The sequence below is a fragment of the Choloepus didactylus genome, chromosome 12 (assembly GCF_015220235.1).
Source record: "Choloepus didactylus isolate mChoDid1 chromosome 12, mChoDid1.pri, whole genome shotgun sequence".
Classification (NCBI taxonomy): Eukaryota; Metazoa; Chordata; class Mammalia; order Pilosa; family Megalonychidae; genus Choloepus; species Choloepus didactylus.
Window position 1 is genome coordinate 51,807,760 of NC_051318.1, and position 12,969 is coordinate 51,820,728.

The window sequence follows — 12,969 nt, forward strand, 5'->3', positions numbered from 1 at the left end:
TATCATGTTGAAGTTTCTTTCTATTCCTAGTGCTATTGTTGAGTGTTGCTTTTTTATCAAGAAAGGTTGCTATTTTTTTCAAATGCCTTTTCTGCATTGAGGTAATCATGGTGTGGTTTCTTCCTTCATTCTGCTGATGTGGTACACTACATTAATTTTTTTATGTTGAACCAACCTTGCATACCAGGGATAAAATACACTTATAGCATATAATTCAATATGCTGATGGATTTGGTTTCCTAGTAGTTTGGGGATATTGCATACATATTCAAAGAGATATTGCACCTTCATTTTCTTTTCTTCTGGTATCTTTATCTGGATTTAGTAGGAAGGTAATGCTGGCCTTGAGTTAGCAAGTGTTCCCTTCAAGTTTTTTGAAGAGTTTGATAAGAATTGGAGTTCAGTCGTCTTGGTATGTTTGGTAGAGTTCTCCTATGAAACAGCTGGGTCCTGGGCTTGTCTTTGGGAGGTTTTGAGTCAATATAGGTAATTTGTGTGTTTCTAAGAATTTTTTCCATTTCCTCTAGATTATCTAATTTATTGACATAGTATGCACATACAGTCCTTATTTCATTAGGGTTGCTAGTAATGTCCTTCTCTGCATTTTGATTTTCCTCTTTTGTATTTTTCTGTCAATCTAGCTAAAGATTGATTTTTGTTCTTTTCAAAGGAACAATTTTGGTTGATTCTCTTTTGGTCTATCTACACTCTAATCATTATTTTCTTCCTTCTGCTTCCTTTAGGTTTAGTTTGCTCTTTTTCTAGCTCTTCTAGTTGTGAGGTTCTCCCAGTTTTCTAGTTCTTCCACTTTTTTATAATGTAAGTGTTTAGAGGTATAAATCTCCCTCCTATCACTGCCTTTGCTGCATCCCATAAGTTTTGGTATGCTGTATTTTCATTTTCCTTTGCCTCAATATATTTCCTAATTTTGGTTCAGATTTCAACTTTAACCCATTGGTTGATTAAGAATGTTGCTTTATTTCCACATACTTGTGAATTTTCCATTTTTCCCTCTGTTATTGATTTCTGGCTTCATTCAGTTGTGGTTGGAGAATATACATTGTATGAAATGGCTATTTTTGAATTTGAGACTTGTTTTGTAACAAAGGATCTATCCTGGAGAATGTTCCATTTGCACTTGGGGAGAACATTCCATGTGCACTTGAAGAATGTGCTATGTTTTCATTGAGTGCAGTGATCTACATATCTGTTAAGTCTAGTTGTTTTGGTGTATCATTTAAGTCCTGTAATTACAGGTCTTTCTAGATGTTCTATTGATTACCAAGAGTGGTGAATTAGAGTCTCCTATGATTAATTGAGAACTGTAAATTTCTCCCTTCAAATTAGTATTTGTTCATGTATCTTGGACTCTGCTGGGAGCATATATATTTATAATTTATATATTTATAATTGTTTCCTTCATCAGTATTCAATAACCATCTTTGTCCCTCATAACTGTGTTTGACTTAGTCTATTTTATCTGATGAGAATAGCCACCCTAGCTCTCCTTTGGTTACTACTTGCCTGGTGTAGTTCTTTCCATCCTTTCAACCTCAAAATACTTGTTTGACTTTAAGGTGAGTATCTTGGAGACAGCATTTAATTGGATCATGCCCCTTTATCCATTCTGAGAGATTTTAATTCATTTACATTTAAAGTGACTACTGATAATACTGGACTTCTGCCATCTTGCTATTTAGGCTTTGTAGGCAATATATATTTTTCCCTCTCACTTCTGTTAATTCTTACATATAATTTGCTTTTGTGTGTTGTACCATAGACTGCCTCATTTCTAGATATATTTTTAATCTATTTTCCTTATATTTACCATGTAGTTAAAGTTTAACATCCTAAATATAAAAACATTATATTTGGTTTGATACCAACATAAATTCAATAGCATACACATATGCTTTTCCTATACCCCTTATGTCTTTGTGTGTTGTATGTCCAAAAACCTAGACTTATCATTACTTTTCATGCATTTGTAATCATATTACCTGTTGGAAGTTAGAAGTAGAATTACATACTGTACAATATAACATAATACTGGCATTTATAATCACCCAAATTGTTACCTTTACCACAGTTCTTTATTTCTTTATGCTGCTTTGAGCCACTGTTCAATGTCCTTTCCTTTCAGTCAGAACTCCCATTAGCATGGCTTGTAGGGCAGATCTAATGGTGATGAACTCCCTCAGCTTTTGGCGATCTGAATGTCCTCATCTCCCCCTATTTTTTTTTTTTTTTTTTTTTTTTTTTTTGGAAGAGTCTTACCGGATATGGCAGTTATTTTCTGTAAGCACTAAGTATTTCAACCCACTGCTACCTTGCCTCCCTGGTTTCTGATAAGAAATCTTGATTTAATCTAATTGGGATTCTTTTGTATGTAATACATTGCTTTTCTCTTGCAGCTCTTTCCTCTTTGCATCCTTTGCATTTGAAATTGTAATCAATGTATGATGGGGTGCATTTTATTTTTTTCAGGTTTATCTTGTTTGTGCTTCTCCATTCTTGGATGTGTGTTTTCATGTCTCATGAAGTTTAAGTTCTGTTATTATTTCTTTGACTATTCCTTCTGCCCTTTACTCTTCTTAGAGTCCCATCATCTGTATATTGATGTTGTTGCAATGCTGTCTTGGGCCATTTTCAATTTTAATATTCCTTTATTTTTCTTATCCTCAGCATGACTCATTTCAAGTGTCTTAAAGTTTACTTATTCTTCTTCCTGCTACAATCTGCTCTTGAAACCCTCCTGGACATTTCTCATTTCAGTTATTGTGGTCTTTGATGCCAGTTCTGGTTGGCTTCTTCTTAAAATGTCTGTTTACCTAGACTCTGATATTGTTCACTGTTTTCCTGATACACTATAGTTCTTTCTCTGTATTTCCTTCATCCTCTTGAGCATTTTAAATATTATTTTTAAAGGCTTCATTGGTATGTCCACATTCACACTTTCTTCGTTGGTGTTTACTACAAGTTACCCTAGAATGAGACCCAGCAGGTTGTCAGAAGCCTCTGGACTCTGTGCTTTCCTATCCTGTCCAGAAAGTGGCTCTTGCCAGCCCACAGCCCCCCACAGGACTAAAGAGATGTGGTACCTCTAATTCTCAGCAGCCCCTTTCTCTGCCAGGGTTACGGTTGTTTTCCAGCCCCTGGGGTCTGAGCTGTCTGAAGTAGGGCTGCCACTTGATCTGGGCCCTGCCCTCCATTATCTCTTGGGGAGGATAAGTCCTTTAGGGAATTACCTCCCCTACTTTACTCATTTCTTTGTTTCTCAGACTTATCTTAGCTCCACACTTGCCTGGGACCAGCTGTCAATTGAAAATATCTGCAGCTATCTCTGAGATACTTAGAATAGTTTTAAAAAAGATGAAAAGCTAAAAAAAAAGGGGGAGGGGGGGCAGTGGGAAAAAAATCCCTTTTCAGAACGTTTCCCCAGCCCCAATGCTCAAAGTGGCTCTCTGTACCCCACTTCTTGGGGCATAGCCCCATTCCAGTACTCTGAGCTCAGCCAACTCCAAAAAGTATGCATCTTCATTTCTTATTTTTTCTCCCTCAGCCCCTTCTCTCTGCCAGGATTAAGAAGCAGTTGTAGCTTGGCTGAGCTAGTTTCCCTTGCTCCCAGTAAAGACTACTTGAAGATATGCCTTTTAGGGAATTATTTCCTTTACCTGACTAGTTACTCTGACATAACTTAATTCCACCCTTGCCTGGTGCAGAGCTTAAACCTGAGAGTTTCCACAGCTCTAATGGGCTATTAAAAAGTTAATATTAAAAGAAGAAAAAATCTTTCCAGAGCCAGACCCCAGCGCCCCAGGTTTGCCAATCAAGAGCCAGAGTTGGTACCTGTTACTTTGTGCCCCTTTTTCTTGGGACCCAGCCCTTTTCCAGTATTCTAAATTCCAATTCCAAAACATCTTTTTGTGGTTGTTGTTAGCCCTACCTCCTCTCTGTTAATGCTTACATATATATTATTTGCTTTTGTGTGTTGTACCATAGTTCCTTTTGTGCTTGCTCTTGATTTATTTGTTCTCAGAGCCTTTATTCAGCAGTCTGAATTTAATTCTGCAATTGGAGCTTGGTTGAGCCACCCTCCTTGCTCCCAGCAGAGACTGCTTCTTTTTCCCTTAGGCAACCAGCTCCAAATCAGCCTACCATGTCAGTGGGGAAGGGGCACCAGCTGTGATCTTAGCCAATACACCTATTCTTCACTGATCTCAGTCATTCCACCCATTCCAGACTGGTGTACCATGTGTATCTGGTCACAGAAGTCCCTTACACAGTTTTTCTAGACAGCTCCTGGCTATTTACCAGCTTCCCCAGAGGAGTACCTAAATTCCACAGCTCACTACACCCTCTGGTATATTTTTAATCTTATCATGCCTTTCATTCACATAACTTTCGGTATTTTAGTTTGTATGCTTTCAAATTCTTAATTTCCTTTTTCTTTTAAGACATATTTCCCTTCATCTTCAATTGGTTTAGGAGATTTGTATGAACATCTTTGATTAGTTCTTCCAAATTCTTCATCTCCTCTGAGTTTAATGTTTTCCTTAGGGACATATCTCCTCTTATTTTTCTTGCAATTTCTTGCTGATACCTAGGCAACTGATTATCTTGATGAGACTACTCTGAAGCTCAGTTTCCCTTTCTTGTCCAGGATTTTGCTTTGGCTTTCTGTCCAGGCTCTTTTCTGAGCCTTGGTTCATTAGTATTTCCCAGTCTAAACACTGCCAGGGACCCATGCTAGGGGCAGGGACCAGTTCCAAAAGACCCTGGGGAGAGGGTCAGATAGGATACCAAAAAGCCTTTTTTTTTTTTTCAACTCCCCAAAGGTGTGCTTTTCTAGTTTGCTCAGAAGATGGTGCTCTTTACCAGAGACTCTTATGACAACAGTGTTTTCTGGGCTGGCCCAGTAGATTGTGCCCCTCAGCAATGTATTCCTTGAAGCCCTAAGTAGGCTGGGTATTTTTAGTCTTCTGGCAGTTTTTCCTCTGGCTCCAGGTGAAGTAAGGTACAAGTGGAACCTGTCCAGGATGGGCTAAAGCAGTGGTACCCAGTATTCTAAATTCACTAGCCAATATCTGGCTTAAGTACTGAGCCATGTTCCTGTTTGCTCTCGGGGAGGAGGGCTTCTGCAGTGCTCCCAAAACCATGGGGACTGGGATGACCCAAAGTTGCTTGCCTCCAGGGTGAGGGATGGGTGCCAGAAGCCTTGGCCACTGGAGTTAGTTTTTTCACAGTAGTTTCTTATTCTCTAAATCATGCTCTTCCCTGGATGCTGTGCAGTACTCCCCTGATCTTTGGAGCCCCACAAGATTTGCTTTGGACAGTTTCTGCCTGTCCATTAGCTGTTTTGGGGAAAGTAGTGAGTCTTCCAATTCCCTATTGCAACCATTATCCTATAATTCCTAATGCTTTTAAAAACATAAATTTCAATGTGACTTTATCTATTTTTGAATACAAATAGTCTAAATTTGACTAGTGGTTGCTCATTAAGCCAACTTTTATGAAAGTTTATACACATTTTTTTCATATATTTTCTGATGAATATTTCCAATATACCTTTAGTTTTGATTCAAATAGCAATTGTTATGTTATCAAGATTATATTTTACTACTTAATGGTACATTACATTTGGTCATCAGTTTTATTGCAGCCCAATAACTTGTGCCCAGATAATTTTCATAGAAGTATTTAGTATTTGAGGGACACTCAGCCAAAGTGGGTATTTAATCTGCTTTAGTCATTTTCAGAAACCATTTATTGTCCATGTTTCCATCCTACACTATGTCGAAGTAACATCACCAAAGATTCACTATTGTAAGCCTTAATGTCTGATTGAAAAACCATTTTAATGAACTAAATTGACCTCAATCTTTAGGATCCAGTAGCAAACCTGACTGAAAATGAAATATTGTTACATGACTTGCATCTGTGTGATAAAAAAAAATGTAAACATTCAGTAGAAACTGAGTCCAAAGCACCTTTGATTTCTAAACAGAGTCCTAAACAGATTTCCAAACTGAAGTTATTGCTGTTTAATTAGCCAATGGCTTTCTCCAAATATATAACATGGACATCCCACCTACCCACCCACCCCTGCCCCTGGAAGACTTTTGAGATATATCAATTTTATGTTCTAATATTAATATTCTAAATAAAATACAGCATATTAGAAAAGAACTGATTAGCTATCCATGTTGCTATAAGTCTCTTCACCTCATGTTGCATTTGCAAAACAGCTTTTTATTTTTGCAAGCCACCTGCAAATGTCATTTTCATATCTCACATTATATATGCTTTTGAAACACAAATGAAGTTCTGTTATTTTACATAAACTATGAAGGAAGTGAAATGAAAGTTAGGTTTCCAGGTCCCAGCACTGAATTACATTCATTGTTTTTTCACTTTCTTAGCATATGTGTTTATCTCCTGGTAAAGATGGATATTTTAAGATGTTTCAGAATTTACATTAAATCCATATTTTTAAATTGAAGTGACTTTTTTCATACTAGTTAATTCAGTTGTCTCACTCCTTCCGCTTTTAGCTTTCAAAGAATAATATAATTTTGGCATTATCTACAAAGATATAATTACTAGATTAAATTTAATGTTAAATATTTGTTATCTAAGAAAGTTCATGAGGTATTTTATCCTTTGGTTATTTTAAAAATAACATAACTAAGGTTACCTTCTAAATATACTGAGTATTGTATACACATCAACTTTTAAGTAGCTTCATATAATTTTTTACCGCTGTTTATCTACAAGTCCTAAATTTTGGAACATTTCGTAATCCAAAACTAATTGTCAATTGTCCAGGATAATGAAAGAGCAGTATGGAATTTCCAAAATGGAAACTATATTAGCTTTTGTAAGTAGCTTTGAAGCATGGGTATATATAATAGCATGTAAATTTCTAATTTTTTTTTAAGGTATGTACTTTTATTGAACTGGTCTCAAGTCAGTGTACAGATAAGCCCTGGATGCCTCTGTAACATGACTAAATACCAGGGAGAATAAAAGCCTTCATACATCTAAAGTTAGGAGACAAAGAGGAAGGGGGTTCATAATAGCTGACCATTCAAAGTAAAAAATAAGTATTAAGGTGGAAGAGCTTTAAAAAAAAATAATAATTTGACATAATTTACATGAAAGCCATGCTTTCACACTCCCTGGTGTGAATGTAGGTGAAGACTGGGCTGTTCTCCTTGGGGAGAAGTGGGTGGCTTGTGGGAAGGCAAGGAATGTCCTGTAACAGTGCATTTCATTGTATTTGGAATGACTAACAACAAACAATGTATAATCAAAGCCTTCGGCCACATCCGTAGAACTTTGGGGATGCTTGCCCCAACCGACTGCTGTCACCTTCACTGTTCTGGTTTTTAAATCCTGAGTCAAGCACCAAAAAAACAAAACAAAACAGAAAAAACAAACATAAAGTCATGCCAATCTCATTTTGTTTTTCGTGCAAGTTAGATTTTGTCAAGAAAGGGTGTAATGCAACTAACAGTCTGCCTAGAAGCACCTGCTGTGGCTGGACTCCTTTTACTCCTGCTTGCTGATCCACATCTGCTGGAAAGGTGGACAGCGAGGCAGGATAGATCCACTGATCCACATGGAGTACTTGGCTCAGGGTGGGGGTGGGTGATGAACTTGAACTTCTTGGTGCTGTGCCCCAGCACAGCGATCTTCTGCAAACTGTCGGTGATGCCCAGATATATGGGGGAGGGGGTCCCACAAGACAGCACCACGTTGGCCTAGAGATCCTTGCGGATGTTCACATCATACTTCCTGTTGGAGTTGAAGGTAATTTCGTGGATGCCACAGGATTCCCTGCCCAGGAAAGAAGGCTGGAAGAGGGCCTCGGGGCAGTGGAAACACTTGTTGCCAAAGGTGATGATTTGCCCTTCAGGCAACTCATAGCTGTTCTCCAGGAAGGAGGATGAGGCAGCCATAGCCATCTCCTGCTCAAACTCCAGGGCAACATAGCAGAGCTTCTCCTTGATGTCACACATGACCCCCCGATAGGCCCTGGTGGTGAAGATGTAGCCATGCTCAGTGAGGGTCTTCTTGAGGTAGTGCGTCAGGTCCTGGTTGGCCAGGTCCAGACACAGGATGATGTGGGACAGGGTGTAACCCTCACAGATGGGCAGTGTGGGTCACCCCATCCCCCAAGTCCATGATGTTGCCTGTGGTGCGTCCAGAGGTGTACAGGGACAGAACAGTCTGTTCAAGGTGTCATTGCATTTAATCTACAAACTTCTACCATTTATATTCACACATCTGCTGTTTTAGAAGGTTATTTAGAAACTTAAAACATTTGGAATGGTAGTAAACAGTAAATAAAACAATTTAAAATGTTAAAATATCTAGAATATATTCAGAGTAATGATATGAAAAGTTTTGTGAGAGCAATATCTGAATTTATGCATTTCATACAGAGATATCTGCTAGTAAGTCCATTAAGAATGTTAACGTGATTATAGAAAGATAACAAACATTATCTGGGGGATTTATAAGCATTAGGAATATTTGTGTTGTCATAAATTCCTACATCTAATTTTGAAATACCAGATTGAGACAGTCAAACCTGTTACCTATGGTGTGTTGATGTTAGTTTGCTCGGCTTAGGCCTTTGGTACATCAGTTTGAGTAAAATAAGCTTTTGCTTACTATCCTTAATATTTTGCTTTATAAAATGATTTCAAGAAATTATTTCCTAAACTTTAAATATAGGTATATAGAGATTCTCACTCATGTTTTTTCCCTTGGTTTTCCTGACTATTTTGCAGAAGAGAATGAGACACTCTATCTGCTGAAAGCATTATCATATCTAGTTTTACTTTCAATAAAGTGAATAAACACTGATACTTAAAAGTATTTCTCATTCTTTTTTTTTCCTCAGAGGGTACTGCTATTTTATTTTCTGCAATATATTCACATTCTTGTCATCATGTCTCTTACCAGTTCATTCAATTCATTCCATTCATTCCTAAATGAATTCAACACTAGACAAAACATGTTCAAGTAAACACCCATTTTCTTTGGAAGAGTTTATACAAAACCCTGAGCAATTTTCCATACATACCGGAATGGTGTCCAAGCATATATGGTCTCTTGTATATACAGGCACATTGTTTAATGCACATCTATGTTTGAATATTAAAATATTAAGAAGTGGTAAGTGGAATATGAAGGGCATATAAAAATAGCATTAGTTTAAAAAACTTAACTGAATTTAAGAATGGATTCACAACAATTCTAACCAAACTTCAGGGGTTCTTAGGTCAATACAAATTGTCTAGTCATTTGCTTATCCTTCTGTTGATTTTTATATTGCTTGTATAGAAAATTACACATGTCTTTAGCAAAAATTTAGAATTTTTTGAAGGAATCTATATGACATCCAAACTAAAATAATGAATTACTGGTAAAATTCTGTGATATTTGTAAGGAGTATTCATTAACATTTCTTCGAAAGATAGCCTTCCCATTGTTTTTCCTAGTGTTTCAAACAAATGCATACTTTCACAATTCTAGGCAAATTATTAAAGTAAGACGTTTCTGGCTTAAAGAATATAATGGAAACCTTTAGATTCACACTACTTGATGCATTTATATTCTCCAACAAGGGTCTGATACATAATTTGAAGGTCCTAGTACAAAATGAAAAAGGAGGGACTCCTGTACAAAAAGCAGGGAAAAAAGGCAAGCATATGGCTTTTCCCATTCTTCTATGGTTTCTCTATTGACTTTTCATAGTGTTTTCTTTTGCTATTTAATATGGTAATAAGTAAATGTTAAATTTTCATATTCTGCTTATCATGCAGTGTAGTTTTAATGCAAGCTTAAGAGCATTTAACTTTCAGAATTGCTGTAATTGCGGTTTTTCATAGCGCCTTTCTGTATTTCCTTACTGCAACAGGGACAAACACTGCACAAAACTAGAACATCTTCACTTCATGTTTGGACATGAACACATTCTCCCAGTATTCTCTGCCTTTGGCTTACCCATGAGTAGGGAAAGACTGAAAGCAAAAAGAACTGAGTTGCCCTACCTTTCCCTTTCTTTGCCAACATTTTCAGGCTCAGTGGATGCTTTGCAAAGAAACGTGAGTAAGAAAGGATGATAGTCTCTTCATTGTTTGTGATACTTAGAATGTAATTGCCTTCAATTTCTGGTTCTGACAGAAGAAAAGCAAACTTCTCAGGACTGTCTGTGCCCCATTGACTCAGTTGTAGATGTAAGACACCTTGTATTCACTTGGAGTCTTGTGGAAATCTTGAGCCTTGTGGGGACTCTGGAACTTAGTGTTCCTGAGGAAAGGTAAATGTGAATAGGTAGACTAGAAACAGCAGGCATAAATGTTGCACAAATCTCCTCTCCATTGCAGTTGTCCCATCAGACTTCTTACCAAATACAAGATGAGCTGCAGAGAGTTAAGGGAGGAAACCCTTTTAAGTTCCAGGCTCTGGGTGACTGCACTGTTTGTACTCCCATAAAGCTAGCTCTGACTAGCAAATTGGGGTATTGACTTTATTTCAGATCACTTGCCTCCAGGAGCCCATGTTTCTACCCACCATCTCTTTGTTCAGCTTGCCTCTGTAGTATTTATTCTATTTATTGCCATAGGACAAAATAATAGTGGCAATTCATCTGATCTATGAAGGCAAAGGCAGACTTGTATATTATAATTTCATTTTCAAGTTTCCATCTATTTTTGTGACAGCATCACTTGTTTTCTCATCTCTACCTTTTATCTTTGTTTCTTAAAATGTGAAACTTCTTCTGTTAGGGTAAGGAAAATAATCATGTACTATGAAGTCTGAGGGGAAAGAGGGTTTCTTCTTAAACAAGCTATCAACAAATATTTGTACTTATAGTCTGTCCCATACCCTTGTCTTCAGGGTAACTGGTGCCAAAATTGCTGAGTCTTTCTTGATTTCTGTGGTTTCAAGTGGTCTGTTCACATTGGTATCCATTACCTGCCAGGTATATTTAAGCTGCTTCATCAGCAATGGTTCAATTAATGGCTTTCCATCTTCTAGTAAGTTAAAAAATTGCTGACATTTCTTATCTGCTATACCCTTCCCTTCATGGTTTTGTAACTTTTTCTCTAAGTCTCGTTTGTACACAGGGATTTTTAAATTAGTTTGTTTCAACATATGTAATATGCTTTCTGACAATTCTACTGAAACAAATATGTGAAGAAATGGAAGAATAATGAAAGGTTATATTGCTTTGAGGCTCATGTCCTTATGTTGCAGACATGTTTTTTCTCTGAGAAATGTTAGCAGCTTTCCTTTCTTGCATTAGAAAACAAAGCATATAAAATTTCAAACTAATAAAGAACAGATAATCTTAAATTTCCAGTGGCACTTAGATTTTAATCATAGCATCCATGCAAGGGAAAATATTATCTATTGAAAACTTACATGGTTTTGTTTGAAATTTTTCAGTGACTATGTGATTGAATGGTCAGATGAAATTTAGATAAGTAGGATCCACAGTAACTTGAATTTTACAATGTAAAATTCAATATATTACATTTACAATGTAATATATTACATTTACAATGAATACATTTAGAGTGTATTTATCACAATATATTAATGGGCATTATCCATACCAATTATATCAAAACTTTATCACTTTAATCATGGCATGTTTTTTTTGTGGTCCAGACATTTCAAATATAATGAACTTAAAATTCATCTAGGAACAATATTTCAATCTGAAAATGCAATATAGGAAGTTAGTATTAATGGATCTTAAGAGTTTCGTGAGGCACATGTCATGCCACAAATAACTTAATATTACTTCTATTCCCTACAGTTATGCTCCTTTCTTAAAATCTCTGTAGGTTGACTCCTCTGCTTCATTGTGGCTTCTTTGGTGCCTTACATGTTGGAAATGGTTAAGTCTAGCCTCAACCACACATGTGACCATATCTGTCTTCATAATAAACTGACTCAAATCTATGTTCCTGAAAGAGATAGGATTAAGTCAGTGGTTCATTGTTCATTGATCCACTAGGATCAGTCATGACTATCAATAGGTATGGCTGGGCCCAATTGTCCTAGGAGATGTGAGCATGACAGCAGTTGAAGGCATTCATAGTATAACCACATTACAAGAGTTAATGGAATGGTGTCATATGCAAAGTGCAATATCAGCAGAGAAGATGGAGGGCCTCAGTCATGGAAGCAAGCCAGGAAAGCTTCACCTAGTAGATAGCACTGGAACAAAACTGATATGTAGACATTTAAAAACCAATAAGTAGCTAATGGGAACCAATGAAAATGATACATCATGAGTAAGTAGTGTAGTAATGCGTTATGACCTGAAAATTACAAGCTGGATATTATTTCTAGAGTTCCAATTAAGAATGAGTTATTTTAATGTAATGGGATTTGCAGTTCAATAGGGAATTCATGTTCATTTGTAGAATATGGAGAATTGGGAGAATTCCAATCATGGGAATGACCATATTTGCTGAGGCATAAGTCATTTCTTTTTCAAAATTCAAATGAGAAATTTAAATTTAGAAAGTAAGACTTTTCCAAATCCTATCCAAAAATGTTAAGTTAAAAATTTAAGTTTAAATTTTAACAACTGTAAATACTCCACTTTGTAAATACTCCACCTTTACCTTATGGGTATTGTGAATTTACAAATAGCCTTCATATACATTTGAGTATAACTGGAAATTACATATGCTGATTTCAACATAATGCTTATGACATTTTCTTCTAAGTGAAATAAATAAATTTTATCACTGCCTAATAACTGTTTTCCTTATGAAAGCTAAGCTTTGTTTTTTTCCAAATTTTGAAACTTCATTGCTCCTTGTATTCATATATCAGATTACTATTATAATGTTCCAAAGTCAACATCAGACTTTGTTAAACACCAAAATAGTTATTGACCCATTTTGAAGGTGTAGTTTGTTACATTTT

The 12,969-nt window shown here is 36.4% G+C and overlaps 1 pseudogene; it reads right to left on the reverse strand.

Annotated features, from left to right (window-relative positions):
- Positions 1–7,554: 7,554 nt before the first annotated feature.
- Positions 7,555–11,175, reverse strand: LOC119506840 (annotated as a pseudogene).
- Positions 11,176–12,969: the final 1,794 nt, after the last annotated feature.